Source organism: Myotis yumanensis, unplaced genomic scaffold (assembly GCF_028538775.1).
Source record: "Myotis yumanensis isolate MYYU_CA2020_CCGP unplaced genomic scaffold, mMyoYum1.0.hap1 SCAF_15, whole genome shotgun sequence".
NCBI classification, from domain to species: domain Eukaryota; kingdom Metazoa; phylum Chordata; class Mammalia; order Chiroptera; family Vespertilionidae; genus Myotis; species Myotis yumanensis.
In genome coordinates, this window is record NW_027223766.1 from 36,512,072 (window position 1) to 36,531,753 (window position 19,682).

The window sequence follows — 19,682 nt, forward strand, 5'->3', positions numbered from 1 at the left end:
TTGCCAAGGTTGATTCCCAGAGTTTAAAAATAATTCATCATTTTTAATCCACTTTAGTTTTTTAAAAATCTGGAGATGGAACTGTTAAAGTACAAATATTTTACCTTCGAAGGTTAGTCTGAGTGTAAATGAACCTGTGAGCTCATTAGCGCCTGGCGGCCGTGGGGAGTGAGAAGGACCAGGAACGTCTGCCTGCAACCATCCCTAGCAGTTGGAATGAAGCTGCGACACCAGCTGCTACCTTGGGGAGTGAGAAGGGAGGATTCTGAATTTGCTGTGGTGAAACTCAAAGCTCTCTTGCTAAAATCCTCCTCTCCTCCTGCTTGCTTCCCTTTATAGGAAGCTTGTGGCTGACCACCTGGTATTCTGAATCATTAATTCATGGAAGACATTCTGTCAGGAATAACGTGTAACAGGCTGCCTGGCAACTGCTATTGACACCCATTCACTTTAATTCACTTCAGTAATTATTTATTGTGCACCTACTAGCATGCCCAGCCTGGTGTGAGCAAGGAGACTTTCAAATGAAGAGAGTGCATTATGCTTACACTAGAGATTTAAAAAATTAATTTAGTGCTCTATTTCTTTTAGGAAGAGCAGATAAAATGTTACATGAAGCAAATTTTTAAAAAAATATTTACATAAGTGTCAAAGCACTATAGGCGAAACAAAATGGGGGAAAAAAGTAAGTTTCAGGTCCAGTTGGTGTTGCTCAGTGGTTGAGTGTCAACCTATGAAGCAGGAGGTTACAGTTCAATTCCTGGTCTGTGGCTCAATCCCCAGTTGGGGGTGTGCAGTAGGCAGCTGATAATGATTCTCTCTCATCATTGATGTTTCTATCCATCTCTCCCTCTCCTTCCTTTCAGAAATCAATAAAAATTAAAAATAATAAAAAATAAACTTCTTTAGTTCAGTTCTTGCTAAGTGAGAGGTGCTATACATTCATAGGCTCTGAGCACTTTTCATGTGTCAGCCCCCTTAATTCTCAAAACTACCTTAGGAGAATGCTATAAAAACTCCCACATTAGACAAGGGGAAGGAGATCTGGGGTAAGACTGGTTAACTAATCTTTCTCAACAGTTGATTCTTCAGCCAAGGAATTGCGAGTCCAATGTCTATTGGAGTCGGGTGGAAACGTCCATGTGACTGCAGTAGGGAAGGTGAGCAGGTTAGAGAAATGGCAAGGGCCTTCAGGTGGAACACAGTGACAGGTGTCTGAGTCTGAAGTTTGTTAAGAATGTCGAAGGTTAAAAGACAGGTGAACAGGTACAGGACCCAAAAGACAAAAAAGGTACAGATGCGCATAGTCTACAATCCAGATTAAATGATAAAAAAGAGAGATCCTGTAGGAATTGAGGGAACACGGTGACAATGAGCATAAAGCAACTCATCACAAATTAAGGTATTTCTGAAACACCGCTCTGGCTTTTCATGGTTCTCAGGTGGTAGAAATCCATGCTGCCAGAAGGAATCAGGCCACTGGGAGCAAGGGAGTCAGGGATGGGTTCTGGGAAAATAAATAGTAACAATTTCACCCTCATCAGTTTGGCTCAGTGGATAGAGCATCGGCCTGTGGACTGAAGGGTCCCAGGTTCAATTCCGGTCAAGGGCATGTACCTTGGTTGCAGCACATCCCCAGTGGAGGGTGTGCAGGAGGCAGCTGATTGATGTTTCTCTCTCATCGATGTTTCTAACTCTCTATCCCTCTCCCTTCCTCTCTGTAAAAAATCAATAAAATATATATTTTTTAAAAATAGTAACTTTGAGGAACCAATTTTTTCCAATTTGAGATGTCTCTAAGAATTTCTTTGGTTTATATCAGTGATGGAGAACCTATGACACGCGTGTCAGAGGTGACACGCGAACTCATTTTTTTGGTTGATTTTTCTTTGTTAAATGGCATTTAAATATATAAAATAAATATCAAAAATATAAGTCTTTGTTTTACTATGGTTGCAAATATCAAAAAATTTCTATATGTGACATGGCACCAGAGTTAAGTTAGGGTTTTTCAAAATGCTGACACGCCGAGCTCAAAAGATTCGCCATCACTGGTTTATATTATCTTCATGAAGCCTCAAGATAAGTCATTTCTATTATGCTTCTCAATTATAAATATTTATTCAATGGCTAACATGTGCAGGGATCTTGGGCCTAAGAACTGGTTTTTAAAATGTATTGGTTACCAAAACTATATACATAAATTTTTAAAAATAAAACGTATTCATTGCCAAAAAAATTTAAATTAAAAAAATAAAATGTATTGGATACCAAACAAGAAAACCAGTGGCACAATTGCTTAGCTCCACAGAAAAGAGCAGGGCAAGGGATTTCTTCTTTGCCCATACAGGTCATGCATTTGAAGTTTTATGGTTATTCTCTTAATGTAATTTTTCCTGTGTTCTTGCGTGCGTTTAGACAGCCATGGGCAAACTATGGCCCGCGGGCCGGATCCGGCCCATTTGAAATGAATAAAACTAAAAAAAAAAAAAGACCGTACCCGTTTATGTAATGATGTTTACTTTGACTTTATATTAGTTCACACAAACACTCCATCCATGCTTTTGTTCCGGCCCTCCGGTCCAGTTTAAGAACCCATTGTGGCCCTCGAGTCAAAAAGTTTGCCCACCCCTGGTTTAGAACATAATTTCAATCTGGCAAAGATCTCACTATCAAAGAAAGATTTCTCTCCAATTAAGCATTATATCCAACTTAAAAATTGGGACCAGAGGCTTAGGATGAACCAAGACTTCCTGAGTGATGACTGGAGGGCTGAGTGTACCAGGCTACTGTGTGGAAACTAACATGGATTCCAGTGCTTTGCTACCTGACTGCAGTATGTGGCTGTTTGCTAAACATGTGATAATTAGCAGGGCATGAAATTAATCATTGTGGGCAACTTTAATATCTATTTGAAAATGTTATGCCCTAAAATAACTGTAATGGTTTTTCCTAGAAAGAAGTAAACATTTATGCTTCCTTTTTGCTCGAGATTCCTTTTTATTTGGAAATAATCAGAACATGTTATTTAATTCCAGGAAGGCAACTATGTAAAGCAACAATTGCCAACGAGGGTAGGGATTTGACCTGCTCTGTATTTACAGAACCTTGGCATAATTCTGTATTTTAATATATCCTACTCAATTAATTTCAATGAAATTGGTTCTTTCTGCTATCTGATTTTGTGTTCACCCTGATGACTGAGGAAATACCTAAATCGGTGATTCTCAAACTGTAGGCTAAACACACACACGGTGCATCAGTTTATACTCTCATGAGACTGATCATGGGCACAGACATGTCATTATAAAATAGCAAATTCTAGCATTCCACTGGTTTTGCTGAATCGGGCATCCTGGAGTATATAGGCCTGCCTAAGTGCCAGAGGACTAGAACAAAAGTGGTATATTTCTCTTTTAGCTGCTGATTCTATTTTGAAGATAAGCCAATTCTTACCGGACTGAGTGTATTTTATGCTTTCAATCCTGTTTATTTGTAGCTTTCAGTCGCATCTTGCCAAAAGATTGATCTGTTTTGTCTCACTTTCTTTTCTCCTGCAATATTAGTCTAAAAGATAATTTGAGGAGGGCAGGGACTAGAGAATATTTTTTCTTGGGATAGTCACCTATTTAAATCATGCGGTATTTGGCCAATCGTTCTTCATTGTACGAATTGTTCATCCTGGGTGTAAGTGATTCGTCTTTTTCGATAATTGGTGGTAGAGCTTCCTTAGACTAAGAATGTTCTAGTATGGATAATGACAAACAGATAATTAAAAATCATATGCAGATATTAGATGCTTGGGTAAGCCCTTAACAAAATATGTTTTTTTGTAGAGTTGGCTATTAATGCAGCAATAGAAATTTAAATATCAATAATCTTTGCAAGTACATGCCTATAACTATTTAAATACATTTGCTTTCTTTGTTCAATAAAAAGTAAATGATGTGTCTAGGTTTTGATAAGAGTGCAGGTCAAATTATATATTGGGATACATAGTAAAGTGCATTTATTATAGGCATAGTAAAGTGCATTTTAGGGACTGAAGAAATAGATAATACTAACGTCTCCTGGTACCAGACCCACATGTCTGCTTTGTAACCAAAGCAAGCTGCAAACTAATCAGATACAGGAAACATGATACAGGGCTAACCCCAATTAGTTGTTATTTTCAGATTGAAACAGATTCAATTCAACCGCTTACTGTCTTATATATGAGTAAATGCTATCTATTGCCACACAGAAAGATGGAGTTTTTAAAACAAAACAAAACGAAAAAACCTTTCTCCATGAGGGGAAAGAGTCCTGGTGGATGAACTGAGGAATTGTGTCTCCTTGACAGACTGTCCCTATAGCAGGGAAGAGTGCTTCCCGTCACCTTATGTCTGAGAGACTTTTTCAGATCACCTAAATCCCTTTGCTTCTATACTGACCTGGCAAAACTTTGATTTTGCAGAGGCTACCCATGTGGCTTGCCTACAGTGATTGTGCACGTGTATGCAGACATGAACATTTTTGGCCCTTCAGAATGAGCTGTGGCACATAATCCTTGGGCAATAAAAAAAATCTAGCTTTTATATTTGAAAATCCAAGGACTCCTGTCTCTCTGACATGGTGAATCTAATCCAGTGTCATTCCTACAAATAGTTAATGAATAGGAATTTGAACTTTCCGGAGCTACCATCTGTTTTGCCAAATGATCTTTTCCAACTGACTAAAGATTGTACATTTCACCTTCTAAACAACTCGACAATAGTTTTCATTATAAAGGAGCTGTCTTTCAACAGTTCAAATATTAATCATTTTCATTAGGTCTGATCATCAAACAATTCTTTTTCCATGGACAGCATTGCCCTATATTAGTAAAATTCTTTGCCTTCACAATATTCCCCTTTATCAAAATTAATTATAAGTCAAACCCCTCAAATTACATTAGTCCCAACATTTCTCATCTTCTGAGTTGTAATTTGTGCAAGTTATAAAACTATTATATATTATTACTCCAAAATATATGTGTAGAGGAGAAAAATATATATTTATTTACATATTGTTAATTCTTGCACTATTAAAGGAGTAAAATAAATAAAAATTTTTGGTTGCTTGGAAGTAATGAGAAGAAGGACACAGAATGGCCCCCTGGTATACAGTCAAAAGTATAAAGTTGCTAGATGATCTCTATAATAGTTCTCCATGTGGCTTAAAACACATCAATGTGAAAAAACAACATAAATACAGAGGAGAAAGGTGTCAGAAGCAGAGGTGTAGAGATGGGAGTATGACCATGCCTTTATTATCATGTTCTAAAACATTTCAAGTAAAACAGCAAAAGAAAAAAATAAGAATTTACTGGAAGTCAAATAAATGCATCCATCAATTAATCTCCCCACCCCTCACCCCCCACCAATGCCAATACTTTTCCTTTCATACTCAACTTTTAAGGCAGGGATGCACATCAAGAGAAATCATATTTATGAGACCCTGATTTAAGATGATTGTGAGACTGAAAGAATGGGACTGGTCAGGGATATTTTAGGAAGTAGGCCAGACAGGACATAGTCAAGAATTGGACACTGGGAGAAAGGTAAAGAGAGAAGTCTACAGTAAGTTCTGCTTTGGGTGGCTAAGAGAATGCCTTGAGGAAAGACAAAAAAATAAGCAGATCTGAGTGGAAATGTTTGATTCCTTTTTAAAATAGCTTTTTATTGAGGTATAATTTATATATACAATTCATCCATTTAAAGCACACAATTCGCCTGGCCAGTGTAGCTCAGCGGTTGAGCGTCAACCCAGAAACCAAAGGTCACTGGTTTGATTCCCGGTCAGGGCACATACCAGGGTTGTGGGCTCCATCCTCAGCAGGGATTGTGTAGGAGGCAGTCGATCAATGATGTTTCTCTCTCTCTCTCTCTCGCTCTCTCTCTCTTTCTCTCTCTCTCACTCTCTCATTGATGTTTCTATCTATCCCTCTCCCTCCCTTTCTCTCTAAAAATTTATAAAAACATTTTTTAAAAAATCAATAAATACACAATTCAATATTTTTTAGTATATTTAAATATATGTACAGCCATTACTACAGTCAATTTTACAATATTTTTTGTCAAAAAGAAAAAATAAGACTCATACCTTTTAGGTATCACCTCCCTGTAACTCTGTTTCTCTCTCTATGGCCCTAAGCAACAACTAATCTACATTCTGTCTCTATATACTCTAGGCTTTTATATGAATGGAATCATATAGTATGTGGTCTTTTGTAAGTAGCTTCTCTCATTTCGCATAATATTTTAAGGTCCATCCATGTTGGGTCATGTATCAGTACTTCTTTACTTTTCATGGATAAATAATAGTTCCGTGTATGAATATACCAGATTTTGTTTATCTATTCGCTCATTGATGGCCATTTGGTTTGTTTTCACTGTTTTGCTATTATGAATAATAATACAAGTGGCTATAAACATTTATGTACAAGTTTCTATGTGTATCTATTTTTTCATTTATTGTGCGTGTGTTTGTGTGTCCACAGGCTTTAAATAGTTGTTTTTAAAAAATACTTTTTACCAGTTTCTTTGGGGAACAGCAGATTATCAGAGCTCCTCATGCTGTCATGATAGATGATTGTTTTACTTTGGATGTGCAGAGCTCTGGGTATTTATCATCTATCTAGATGGAGAGTTGAACAGACAGAAAGGTATAGGGGTCTGGGAGTCTGGGAACAGACCTGAGTCGGATATGTAGATTCAAAAGTTGGCCAAGTGGTAGAAGTAATGATAGAAGACAGATTAGAAGAGGGTCAGATGAGATCAGGTATCTTCAGGGTGGTATGGCCATATCTCACACCTATCAGAATGGCTATCATCAACAAATCAACAAATGACAAGTGCTGGTGAGAATGTGGAGAAAAAGGGACCCTCATGCACTGCTGGTGGGAATGCAGACTGGTGCAGACACTGTGGAAAATAGTATGGAGTTCCCTCAAAAAGTCAAAAATGGAACTCCCATTTGACCCAGTAATCCCACTTCTAGGAATATATCCCAAGAAATCAGAAACAACAATCAGAAAGGATATATGTACCCCTATGTTCATAGCAGCACAATTTACAATAGCTAAGATTTGGAAACAGCCTAAGTGCCCATTAGCAGATGAGTGGTTTAAAAAACTGTGGTACGTCTACACAATGGAATACTACGCTGCTATAAAAAGAAGGAACTTTTACCATTTGCCATAGCACTGATGGACCTGGAGAGCATTATGCTAAATGAAATAAGCCAGTCAGAGAAAGATAAATATCGCATGATCTCACTCATATGTGGGATATAATGAACAACATAAACTGATGAACAAAAATAGATTCAGAGACAAAGAAACATCAAACAGACTTTTCAACCTCAGAGGGAAGGCAGGGGAGGGTAAAGGATGGAGTAAGAGATTAACCAAAGGACTTGTATGCATGGGTATTAGCATAACCAATGGACATGGGCACTGGGGTGGTGGAGCTTGTCCTGGGTGTGGGAGTGGCCGGGGAGGGGTCAACTGGGGGAAAAGGAGACATATGTAATACTTTAAACAATAAAAAAGAGGAGAGGGTCAAGATCAGAACCTAAAAGAATGGTAATACTGAAAGAGATAGTGAGGGAAGCTGAGAAGAAGTGGTGAGATAAATAAAGGTACATTTAAGAAAGAGTGTTTTCTATGGGAGAAATGACTTAGGACTTTCAATGAGAAAATGGTCCAAAGCATCAAAACAAGGAAGAGTAAAATAAGAGCCAAAAATACTTCAAGATCTCAAGATATAAAAGACTTTACATTTTACTTTTTAAAAATTCAAGATTTTCAAGATGTAAAAAAATTTTACAGAATTGACACGTTATTGGATTTGACAATTAGAAAGATACTGGTGAATTTTGCCAGAGTGGCGGGGGTGTCCTGTGGGTGGAAACCAGATTGCAGAGGGTAAGTATATAAGGAGGTGGACTTGAGGGGTGTCAACTGTTAGGAGGGTGGAGTGGGCTAGGTTTTAATCCTACCACCTAACTCTGACTCTCCAAGATTCTGGCCAAAGTCATAGTACACAAAGAACAGGCAGCAAGATGGGGATCACAGTGAACCTTTATTCAGGACTCGCTGGAAATGACTAGATTGAAAAACATAATTGGTCTTTGACCTCCTCCACATACGACCAGGTCCCCAAGCACTAGTGTGACCTGATCTACCTCATCTATGGTAAGCTGAGGAGCTGGCACAGCGAGGCACAGACCCACAGTGAGGGCAACACTACAGGGAGACCTTACCTGATCTGCTTACTCCTTAAGAGAGGGAATGGGAAGAGTCCTAAGCCTTCTTAATGATCCATGAGGACTTCAGTGGGAAATGCAATGGAGCTGACCACAAACCGCTTTTGGGCCACAGCAATTACATGCATAATTAATATGGCTCAAAACAAAGCAGATTTTGTACTTTACAAAGGGGCAATGAGTAAGGGGAAGGGGAAGGCTAAAGCACAGGTGTCAGTGAGGAGACAGAGTGTAGAAATTCACACAGTTGGAAATGATAGAAGACCACAGCTTCTAGAGAAGATGGGCAGGGATTCAGATCACTGGAATTTATGGAATCGGGAGACTTGTGGCTTTGATTTTCTCAAGAGAGAGGTAGTAAAGCTGTATGCTGAGTGGGGAGTGCAGAGCTGGACTGGCAGCTGGAGGAGGGTGGACAGGGTTCATGCCTGTGAGGTCCACCACTACACACTGGAGACTGGCATGGCCAGGTGAGCCAAGCTGCCTCTGACCAGATAGAGCATTAGGCTCTATAAACCATTGGCCTTTTCTAGAACAAATCTTCCCACATTTTATATTCACTTTTATTGTCCTACTGTCCCCTGAGAAGAGGTTTTCAAATATGTGTTGGGAAACAATGTATGTCCAAGATGAAATGCTTAGCAGTCTAATAAAATAAAGACATGATTGATTTTATAGGGCTCTTCAAATTTAACAGCGTCTCTTATTTAAAAGTGTCCTTCCTACTTTGGGGGGAACAAAATGTCCATTCTTTAATAAAACTAGGGAAATGGGTAATTATTTTAAATGTTTGCCTTCACTTAGCTATAATAAATGTGGACAAGCATATATTTGTTCCTCTGATGTTTGAGTTCTTCTAGTCTGGAAAATCCCAGTCTGATCATCAGTGTTCTTGAGAATATTTCCTAAACAATATGCCATCTACTGTGAGCATAATTGAAGCAAATGAGGGAGGAGGATAAAATAATTATTTAGCAGCTGGAATACTGTACCCTGAATAATAAAGGGAATTACCATAAGGTAAACTTTATTCTCACAGGTACCTGCACATCAAGGTTAGGACCAGGGCACAGTCAGGGATCTGTAATGAGAACATCTCATTGTGGAACTCTGCAAGATAACTCAAATAGCTGCCGTGGCAGAGACCATAGCTTATAATGTCATAGTCTATGTTGCCAAGGCAACAACACAGCCAGCAACAGAGGCTGACATTTTGAAACACGCATGTGATTTCATTATTTACAAGTTAGAGAGAGGAAGTCAGAGCCACAGGGGTGACTTAGAAACATCTGTTCCAATAATGCTTGCTTACTTTTGAAAAAGACAGTGCATTATCATAGGTACCCACTCTCTTAAAAAGAGGCATGTGCAGACTCATTCATTCATTCGTTCATTCACTGACTCAATGATTCATTGATTGCTTCATTCACTTATTCAACAAGCTTTTATCTACTGAACACCTTCTATGTGCCTAACACTGGAAATTCGAGAGTAGACAACATAGACACAGTCTTTGCTATTTTTGCTATAATGCATGACCTAATGAAACTATGATGAAGATCAGTGTACAGGGTCTTAACCTGATGGGGAAAGGTAATGCTCAAACAGGAGAAAGACTGTGCTTTTTTCTCCCCATACTCTAGCATGAACATATGATATGCTATCATGTGCTTTCATTCTTCCCACAAATGATCATTCTAATGGAGTACTTATCTGTCAAGATATTTTGTGAAAGGGGGATTCCTAACCAAATAATTTTGAAACACACAACAGAGTATATCTTGTTCCTACAGATTCACAGGAACATATCTTGGCAGCATGTCTCCATAGAACCCAAATATCAGTATTAATCTTCCAAGGAGCATACTTTGGGAAAAGCTATTTTAGTGTCTATTGTAAATTAAGATTGTGATGATGACACTGGCAATTGCAAGATTGTGATCAACATACGGACCGTGGCATCACCAGAAGACTACATTCACAATTCATGAATCCCAAAGATATTATCCAACCTTTTATTGCATCTTCTTATCAGAACCAAGCACTAGGATTCATACAATTTGAAAACACTCCTCACAACATCCCTCGTTTAAATGTCATTTATGGACCTGATAAGCTTGAATTTAGTAATCTGGAAGCAGGCCCTACTGATTGTGCTTAGGAATATTTAAATAGATGATTGCAACCCCTTATTTTAAGCCAATTATTTATTAAACCTATATATGCAGAAGAAGAGCAACTGTGCAGATTGGCAAGGGAACAAGGGAGGCATAGATGGCTTGGCTGTTGATGGATCCACCTAAGCAAAACTAGCTGTTAGCAAGGGATGCCTGTTCTGTGCTACTCCTGGCTTTAGATTCAATGAGCAACACCAGGGTGCTTGCAGGGCACTGGGGCTCATGCCTCATTGAGTTATTGCTTTTTAAACAAAACCTCTGCCTCCAACACAGCTAAGGACACCGGAATTCTTCTGTCTGCTTTTGTCATTAATTTTATTCTGCTGGTACTGTCCCGTTGCTAACTGATAATACAATTTAATTTGTAAGAGGAAGAGAAATCATAGCTCTTACTTTCTACAGAGGGCGAGAAGATAAAAAGAGCCTTGTTGAGCCCCTGTTGTGTAGAGGCTGCAAAGGTGTTATTAGATGGAGACAGTGCATAATTCTGATGCTCCTTGCAGCATCAGTGAGCAAACTGTATATGTAGGCAGGTGCTTCTGAATAGCAGAATTGCCACGGCTCTGTGCGGAGGACGAGGTCTGCGTGATGGGTTGGCCCGAAGCCTTTCTCCGAGACAGCTTGATGCAGGCACAGATGTCCCAAGTAGTAATGCGACAGAGCAGCCCTCATGCTGAGAAACACTGTATTGTCTGACTCTTTTCAACACCCTCTGCATATGTTCTTGTATTTTTATATCCATTTTGCTCTCACACTTCACTGATCTTTTTAAATTTGTAAATTAAAAAGAGATGACTCTTTCAGATGAACCTACACTGAATTACCTACTAAAAAAGGGGGCCTGCTATCTAAAGAATGTATAAGCAAAGAGACGACCACCTGATTATCTGGGCTTCCATTAAATTGGCAAACTGGGGACTTTTAAAATGCACATCAATCTTGTTTTTATGGTGTTAGGAAGTCACTGAAACCTAATAGTTAGGAGAAAGCAAAAAGCAAAGCTCTATTTTGAAATAATGCATTTACAAACAGTTATAGTCATTCTAGGACCTTCCTCCTTTGCTACTCTGGGCCAGACCCTTCAATACATGCTAGATGATATGCAAAAAGAGGTGAGACTGCATTAATATATATAGCATCAGCTATAACTGGGTTTGAAACCAAGTCTTTCCAAGAAGAGCTTATGCGACTTCTTAACTTCTTTAAACACCAGTTTCCTCAACTATATAATGGAGATAATGGTGGAACTAGATTCATAAGAATGTTGTGAAGATCAAGCAATATGTGTAAGCGCTTTATATAGTGTTTGGCACATTGTAATTGCTCATTAAATAATGTCCATTATGATTTTTCTCTAAAAGTGAATAATCTGTCAAGAACTTTAAAAGGTAAAATGCTGGCCTTATGCTCATGTATGTGTATCTGTACTTGTGTGCTTGTACCTACATGTTTTGTTTTTTAACTTAAAGTGAAGATGTGTAAGGGAAATCAACAACATAGTCATCTGAGTTAGAATTTTACCCCTCTGTTCCATTAAAAATGACTTAGAATAAATGTGAATTTGGTTTTCAGTAGTGTTTGGAAGTCACTAAAATGGTGTGGAAAGCAGTGAGAAAGAACTCTGAATTTATAATTCTACTTTTGCCACCAGGTTACTTTGAAGTGAGAATATTCTGAACAGACTTAGAGAGAAACCAGGAAGTACAAGTAACCCAGAAGCTCTGTGCCTGGAGTCATTCATATTTATTTATTCATGCATTCATTCATTAAATAAATACTAATAGCACATCTACCATGATGTCTATGAGCATTATTAGTTGCAAAAAATAGAGGAGTAAGAGGTAAATCCCTTGTCTGTAAGGAACTTGTAGTCTTGGGGAACAAAAAAGTAAAGAAATGACATTAACTTAACATGAAAGGAATAATAATAAGCACAAATTAGGTTATTTGATTTGAAGAGCAAGTTAATATCTCTCCCTTATTCAACAGAACTGAATGTCTTTATTCATAAATATAAAAAAACAACAGCCTGATATTCTGGGATGATTTCATTTCCGCTTACTTTTTTGTTTTACTTTTGCTTGAGATATAGTTTCTCTGTTGAGAATGCCCAACCTGGGATGACATATCTTCGATTTTATATTAGCTTTTCATATTTTTTCTGTCAGAACAACCTGCCATTTCATTTATTAAATGCCATCATATACTAGTACATAGGAGAGGATGCATGGAATTTAAAAGTAAAATAATCGCAACCCATATAAGCAGTTATCATCAAATATTTATTTTCTATATGGTCTGGTATTAGGTAAAAGTACATTTCAAATTTTAATGGCTTAATATAAAAAATAGACTTGAGGTCATCAGCCTCAAATGTAGCCATATTGATAAAAATCAATAGTTATCGCTTTTTCCTTCTCTCCCTCTTGCTTCCTTCTTTTTCTCTTTCTTTCCTTCTTTTCCTCTCTCATTCTTTCTTGATGCTTTTTTTTCCTTTCAAACTTGCTTGACTAATCAAATTTATCAAAATAGTCAAGTATTTCTAGTCTCTGAAGCAACTAATAGTCGTCTTATATAAAAGTTAGACCTAAACTTTAAGTTAGCTGTAAAACTTAAAAAACAGAACAACAACAAAACAACTATACACATTTTCAAACAGGAGTGGTTCCCATAAATTCTGCAGAGAAGAAGCCACCCTGAGTAGAAAGGCGGTGAGGCCTAGCTCTATTTGCTTCATGGGACCCTACAATGAGTAGTAAAATGAGGGGCTACAGTGACTGTCTAGCAATTTTTAGTAGCAAAATTCTGTTTTTCAAGTGAACTATCACAAGTCCCACCCTGACATAAATAGTACAAAATATAACTTGTCTAGCCAAAACTGAGGGGAGGCGCTAAGTGGGCAGATCCCTGGCGTACCTGAGGAGCCCAGGACTGCAAAGAGTGGAATTGGAAAACCTTAGTGCTAGGAACTCTGGGCTCCTCCAGTACTAACCGCATGTGACTGCAGGTCCTAAATAAGTCACATGAAATTACACTTTTTTAAATAAGTGGGTGCCTTCCATTTTCAATGAAGAAATAACTGAGGTTTTCCTTATGCTTGTGACATTTACTTTCTTTTTTTTTAATCTACAAAACTCAGTGACATAGAATTAATCTCCCTGAAAATTATTCATGACCAGAAAGACATTTAGGCATAAAATATACTGCTGTTTCTAGACTGATAGATGAGGGCTATTGAAAGCAATGTCAATATGTTCCTTATTTAACTTCTTGATTACAGTATGACCTCCCTTCATAAAACCTCTATTGACCTAAAATGCAGGTGACTTTACTCTTAGTTACATTTTCTGTCTATTTATGGTAATTAATATCTATACATCAGAAAGGATATGTAGCATTTGAAACAGATCAATATTTGGTCTTTGCATTACTTATTTTGGAAAAGCTTCACACATTTATTTTTAAACTAGCATTATATACTACTGTCCTCACTCTGTAGACACCTTATTCATCTATTTACATTAAAGATAGAGAGGATTCCATTTAAAATGTATAATAGAATATTTTCCTTTCTATGTCTCTCATATAAAACAATCCAAGCTGCTTCTTTCAGCGGTGGCAATTCATTGTACTGCAGATGTCAGGGATCAGAAGTGGGTAACAGGAGATTTCCATTTATTGGAGCAGATCTCCTACAATATCATCAGATGAAAAATGGCGAGTTGATCTAGGAAGGGATTCATCCCATTGTTACTTTTGTTACAATGGTAGATGGAGTTTTTTCCTTTACCAATCACAATTCTCAGAGTTCTGAGTGTCTGTCCCACACTAGCCTGTAGGTGAGATGGTGGGAAGGGTTGGCAGTGGGAGCCGCGGCAGGTTTTTGGAAATGTTCTCCAGAAGGGAAGGTACAGTGCCTGCCTTCTTTTGATTAAAGCACGGATAGCTCTGATAATGCTTGGTAGACATTTATATCTATTGTTGTGGGTCTGGTCTTTCTGGAAAAGTGATTCATTGGGGGTAAAGAATCTTCCTTTACTTCCAATATGTCTCAAATTCCCATTAATCAAACTTTTAATACAACATGATAAAATTTACCCATGGTGCTTAGGTATCTTAGTCATCTTAGAGCTGTCACTCCATTTTCAAACACTTTGTTTTCAGTTTTGAACACAGTGAGCAAATTATATGTCCCAAAAGTAGCCTGAAGGAGCTGTGAAATTCATGGTCCATTTAAAATGAAAAATAAGCCCTAACCGGTTTGGCTCAGTGGATAGAGCATCAGCCTGCGGACTGAAGGGTCCCAGGTTCGATTCCAGTCAAGGGCTTGTACCTTGGTTGCGGGCACATCCCCAGTAGGGGGTGTGCAGGAGGCAGCTGATCGATGTTTCTCTCTCATAGATGTTTCTAACTCTCTATCCCTCTCCCTTCCGCTCTGTAAAAAATCAATAAAATATATTTTAAAAAAATAAACTGAAAAATAAAAACACTAAAATGATGAAAAGAGCTAAGTACTTATTATTCTCAATAAAAAAATCATTTATGGAAAGCATGCTTTCTCAGCCAAGTAGTTAAGACATACAAATGATAACCAATAGTATTCAACTCACCTAAAATTTCTAATTCCCCCCAGTGTCCGGAGTACTGTGTTAAGAACTTCAGGGGATGCCTTCAATATCAGGAGGAAAGAAGGGCATAATCCATAGGAATGTCTGCATAGCCACAGGAGGAAAATGTGATATTTTTAATAAATTCACCATATTTCATGATTAAGAAATGCTATTTAACGTGTTAATTTAGTTATCTATGAGTACAGTGTTGAACTATCTTATTTTACTCAAAGTTCTTCAGGACACACTTTTGCTTAAAATTTATCATTTTGGGGATTACATTCTGGTCCTACCATATAGTTTGTGTTAGTGTTGATCTCGAAATTACTTTTCAAGTAACAGTTATTTCTTTCATGCTCCAATCAGTTGGCATTTGAACACATTTTTGTGCATCTTAAACCAACCAAAACGGCTTTTTTTTTTAAAATATATTTTATTGATTTTTTACAGAGAGGAAGGGAGAGAGAGATAGAGAGTTAGAAACATCGATGAGAGAGAAACATCGACCAGCCGCCTCCTGCACATCTCCTACTGGGGATGTGCCCGCAACCCAGGTACATGCCCTTGACCGGAATTGAACCTGGGACCTTTCAGTCCGCAGGTCGATGCTCTATCCACTGAGCCAAACCAGTTTCGGCCAAAACGGCTTCTTTTGAAAAGTTTTAGCACTGTAGATATCTTTGGAATTAATGAAAAACTAATATATGAAGCAACCACATAGAATACCTCTGTAATTTTAATTATAATTCTATTGTTAAAAACACCATTTATTACATTATTCAATGTCCTACCTATTTTTTTTAATGTTGAAACAACTTTTCTTGGAGCCCAGCATCTAGAAAACATTTACATGTATTGACTAATGGGTTTGCTCCTAACCATTAAATACTAAAAGCTACATTTTTCATTTTTTCTCTGGCTGCTAGGAAAGCTAGGTATAAATATCTCCTTCAACTGCTACAGTTTTATTCAAACTTGGGGACTTGATGTAAATGTCTTCTCATTTACAATGCAGTTTTGCCTTTTTTATAGTATTAATGTTTGGGGGTTTATTACACCTATCTCATTTATACTAAACTCTTTCAAATCATATTTTGGATATGCTTTATGGTCAGGTAAATGTGTATGGCTTTTTCATCTTATTCACACCCTTTCTTTTTTCCAACTTTTTTTTTCTATTTATGCTTTTGAATTAGCCTGAAATCCTCTTGAAAGCAAAAACTAAGACAGAGGCCTTTATACAGATAGCTTATTAGAGAAGCCAGACAAGAGAACAGTAATGAGGGATGAGAGAGAATGAAACAGAAAAGAAGGGAGAGCCAATTTCTTGGTAATATTGTGCACTGATTTCTGTAGCGGACTACTGAATCTCAATCCAGCCAAGATCTTGGGAGGTGTCATAGATGTCAGTGGAAGAAAAGACCGGACTCCTGCTATCATCCATCAAACTGTGCTTCCTAGAGTGTTAACAGCGCTCACACCCATCCCATGCTGCTGTATCCAAGAATCCCCAAGCCAAAATGATAGATATATCTTGCTGTCAGGTTATACCTGTGAAAATTCATTGCTGCAGCAGTGCTAGAAAAAGAGTGAGCCCAGTGGATATGAAGAAGAGTACAAAGGATGCCTTACACATTTTTCTGCTTGGTGGGATACCTATGGGGGCATTGCCTGACTTCTTCTCACTAAGACCTGACCCCACTATGTTGCAAACAGTACTGGGACAGCATACACCTTGCCCCTTCCTTAGTGGAGAGAGAACAGTGCCAAACCATTGTATTTACTGAATAGGTCTTTTTTTTTTTTTTTTAAAGGAATCAATTTAACAGAAGGTCATAGGGATATAATTAAGGAGTCCAAAAGAGTTTCCCAGAGGTGAAGACTTAGAATTACCTCATTAGTTTTACTGAGATTTCTGGGGTGGTGAAAATGATTCTTTTTCTGACCTCTCATCTGTCAGACACACCTGGGGTCTGTGTGAATAGGAATTATAGTTTGTAACACACTTTGAATGATAGGAGCTGCCAATTAAGTAGAAAGGAGAATGCAAAATCCTGGCTATTGTTTCCTCTTGTTTTGTCTGCTGTCTTCACCTCCTACCCAATTCTCAACCTCCAGTAATTTGCCCCCTTCCCTCCTCTGAGACCTCCTACCAAATACCAAGAAACTGCATGAAGGTACATTTTACTCTCTTTCTGAGTTCCCACAGAAGGATCCATTGCTAAGCAGGTTTTAGACCTGTTGTCATCCATTGGATCAACTTACTGGATCCTTCATGGAATGTGGAAACATATGTGACAGCTGTTCCTTCTCTAGCAGATGTTCAAAGGTGGGAAGCGAAAAGCCATTGCCTCAGCAATAGAGTTTAAAGTTTCCCAGATCTAGAGTCTCCCTCATCTAGCTCCAACACATACTGGCTGTGTGACCTTTGGAAAATTTACTGTTTTGCTTGGGAAATGGAGACATTCAGTTATGAAGAAACTGAGTATATAATCCTGAAGTTCCCCCAAGGTATAAAAGTCTATTATTTTGTGAAATCAAAGACTGGCAAAGATTATTGAATATTGGGATTTTTTTTTTTTGTAATCCTATACTATTTTCTTGGTGAAAATGAAACAAAGGTCATTCCATGGTAGCTGTGACTTTAACATGAACAGCAACAAATGCCTACTGAGTTATAAGCACAGCACTAGGTACTGTGTATATATACCATTGAACCACACAGCTTCTGCCTACATAAAGTTTACAGTCTAAAAAATTAGAGTCCATGGGATATTACAGTGAAAAGCAACTCCTAAAATTTATTAAGACACTGAGAATATGTTTTAACCCCATCAAGCCTCATGTCCTAGTTTTTTAAAATGGGACAGTATATTGCCAGCTGGTATTGCTCAGTGGTTGAGCATCAACCTATGAACCAAGAATTCATAGTTGATTTCCAATCAGGGCACATGTTCAGGTTATTGGCTCATGCAAGAGGCAGCCAATTGATGATTCTCTCTCATCATTGATGTTTCTATCTCTCTCTTCTCTCTCTCCCTTCTTCTCTGAAGTCAGTCAAAAAATATATTTTTTTAAAAAAATGGGGCAGTATATACAGCTAACTCATTTTTTATTTTGCTAGTAGAATCAAACATAGGTTGTATTGGGAATTTGACATTAAATTTTACAGTGAAGGTGAATAGATTAATAGGTATATTTGAGGATATTTGATGTCTTGAAGATTGAGTAGCCTTTATATTGTCTGGAGAGAATTATGCTCAATGTATTAATTACAATGTATTAATTAAGATAAATAGTATAGATGAGTGTACCACTGAGGATAAATTTCAGATTATTCCTAACAAAATAAATCTATTAATGGGTCTTATGAACTTTTAAGTTTATTATCTTGAAAAACTGAGTTACTTAATGCTTAATAGATAAAACATTATTATCTATAAATTTCAGGACAAATTGGGGTCAGTTGGTAAATATGCTATGAGGTCATCAAAAGAAATTTGTGTTTTTACAGTTTTTTCATAGAAGTTAGACATGGGTAACCCTATTTCCTGATCTTAAGTTCATATTGTCCTTTGTATTGGAGCCAATGTTTCTTTTGATTTCTAGGGGAGACATTTACTAAATAATAAGACGTTGATTCTAATTTTATCTGAGTTTATTTCTTAGGTATAATTTCACAAATTGACTAGTATTATTTTTCTTCCTGTTGCTTCTTTGAACACTTAGTTTACTATATTGGGCTATTCTGGAGGTTGTATACAGGGTGGGGCAAAAGTAGGTTTACAGTTGTGAATATGCAAAACACAGAATTTATTCCTGTATCATTATTTATTAATTATTGTATTATTTTCCATACAAAAAAACTTTGAACGTACTTCTGCCCACCTTGTATTTTGATATGTATTTAGAAGGAAAACCTCCCCTCCAGATGAATCAAGAGCAGAATACTGGACACTTTTTTAAAAATCCTCATCTGAGGATATGTTTTTACTGATTTTTTTCGAGAGAAATGAAGAGAGAGACAGAGAAACATCGATTGGTTGCCTCTAGTATGTGTCCCACCTGGGGATGGAACCCAAAACTGAAGTGTATTCTCTGACTGGGAATCAAACCCATGACCCTTTGACCCTTGGTGCACAGGGCTATGCTCCAACCAACCAAGCCACCTGGTCAGGGTTGGATGCTTGCTAACTTCCTAAAATCACCATCAAATTCTAGGGGCCCTCATTTTGCACTGTTCCAGTTACATGCTTTACGAATCAGATGCAATATTGAAGATGAGAGTAAATTTAAGGGAAAAATGATGATTCTCACCCAAACCCAAAATAACTTCCTTAGGGAGGAGGGAAAAAAGAGGGTTAATCATTTAATAATCTAGTATATTTCTCTCTTATTCAGACATGTAAGTAAAATTCCTCTTAGGCCTATTTAGAACTTGATGATTATAATCACACAAAATTATAATCAAGAATTTCCATCTTTTATTAATGTAGTTAACCCTGTTATAATAGCTAGTAGGAAGTAGTTTTTCCAAATGATATTTTCGATGTAAGAACCCCCTTCAGAATTACTGCAGTTCTATCATACTCGTCACCTAATACTG

General features: G+C 37.5%; 1 long non-coding RNA gene across 1 annotated transcript in view; it reads right to left on the reverse strand.

The window, feature by feature from the left end:
- LOC138993116 (uncharacterized) overlaps nucleotides 1-19,682 on the reverse strand; it is a 148,729-nt gene that overhangs the window by 43,748 nt on the left and 85,299 nt on the right. The window contains exon 4 of the long non-coding RNA XR_011468229.1: nucleotides 15,077-15,178. This is a non-coding gene — a long non-coding RNA (uncharacterized lncRNA). The remainder of the gene's footprint in view (nucleotides 1-15,076; nucleotides 15,179-19,682) is intronic.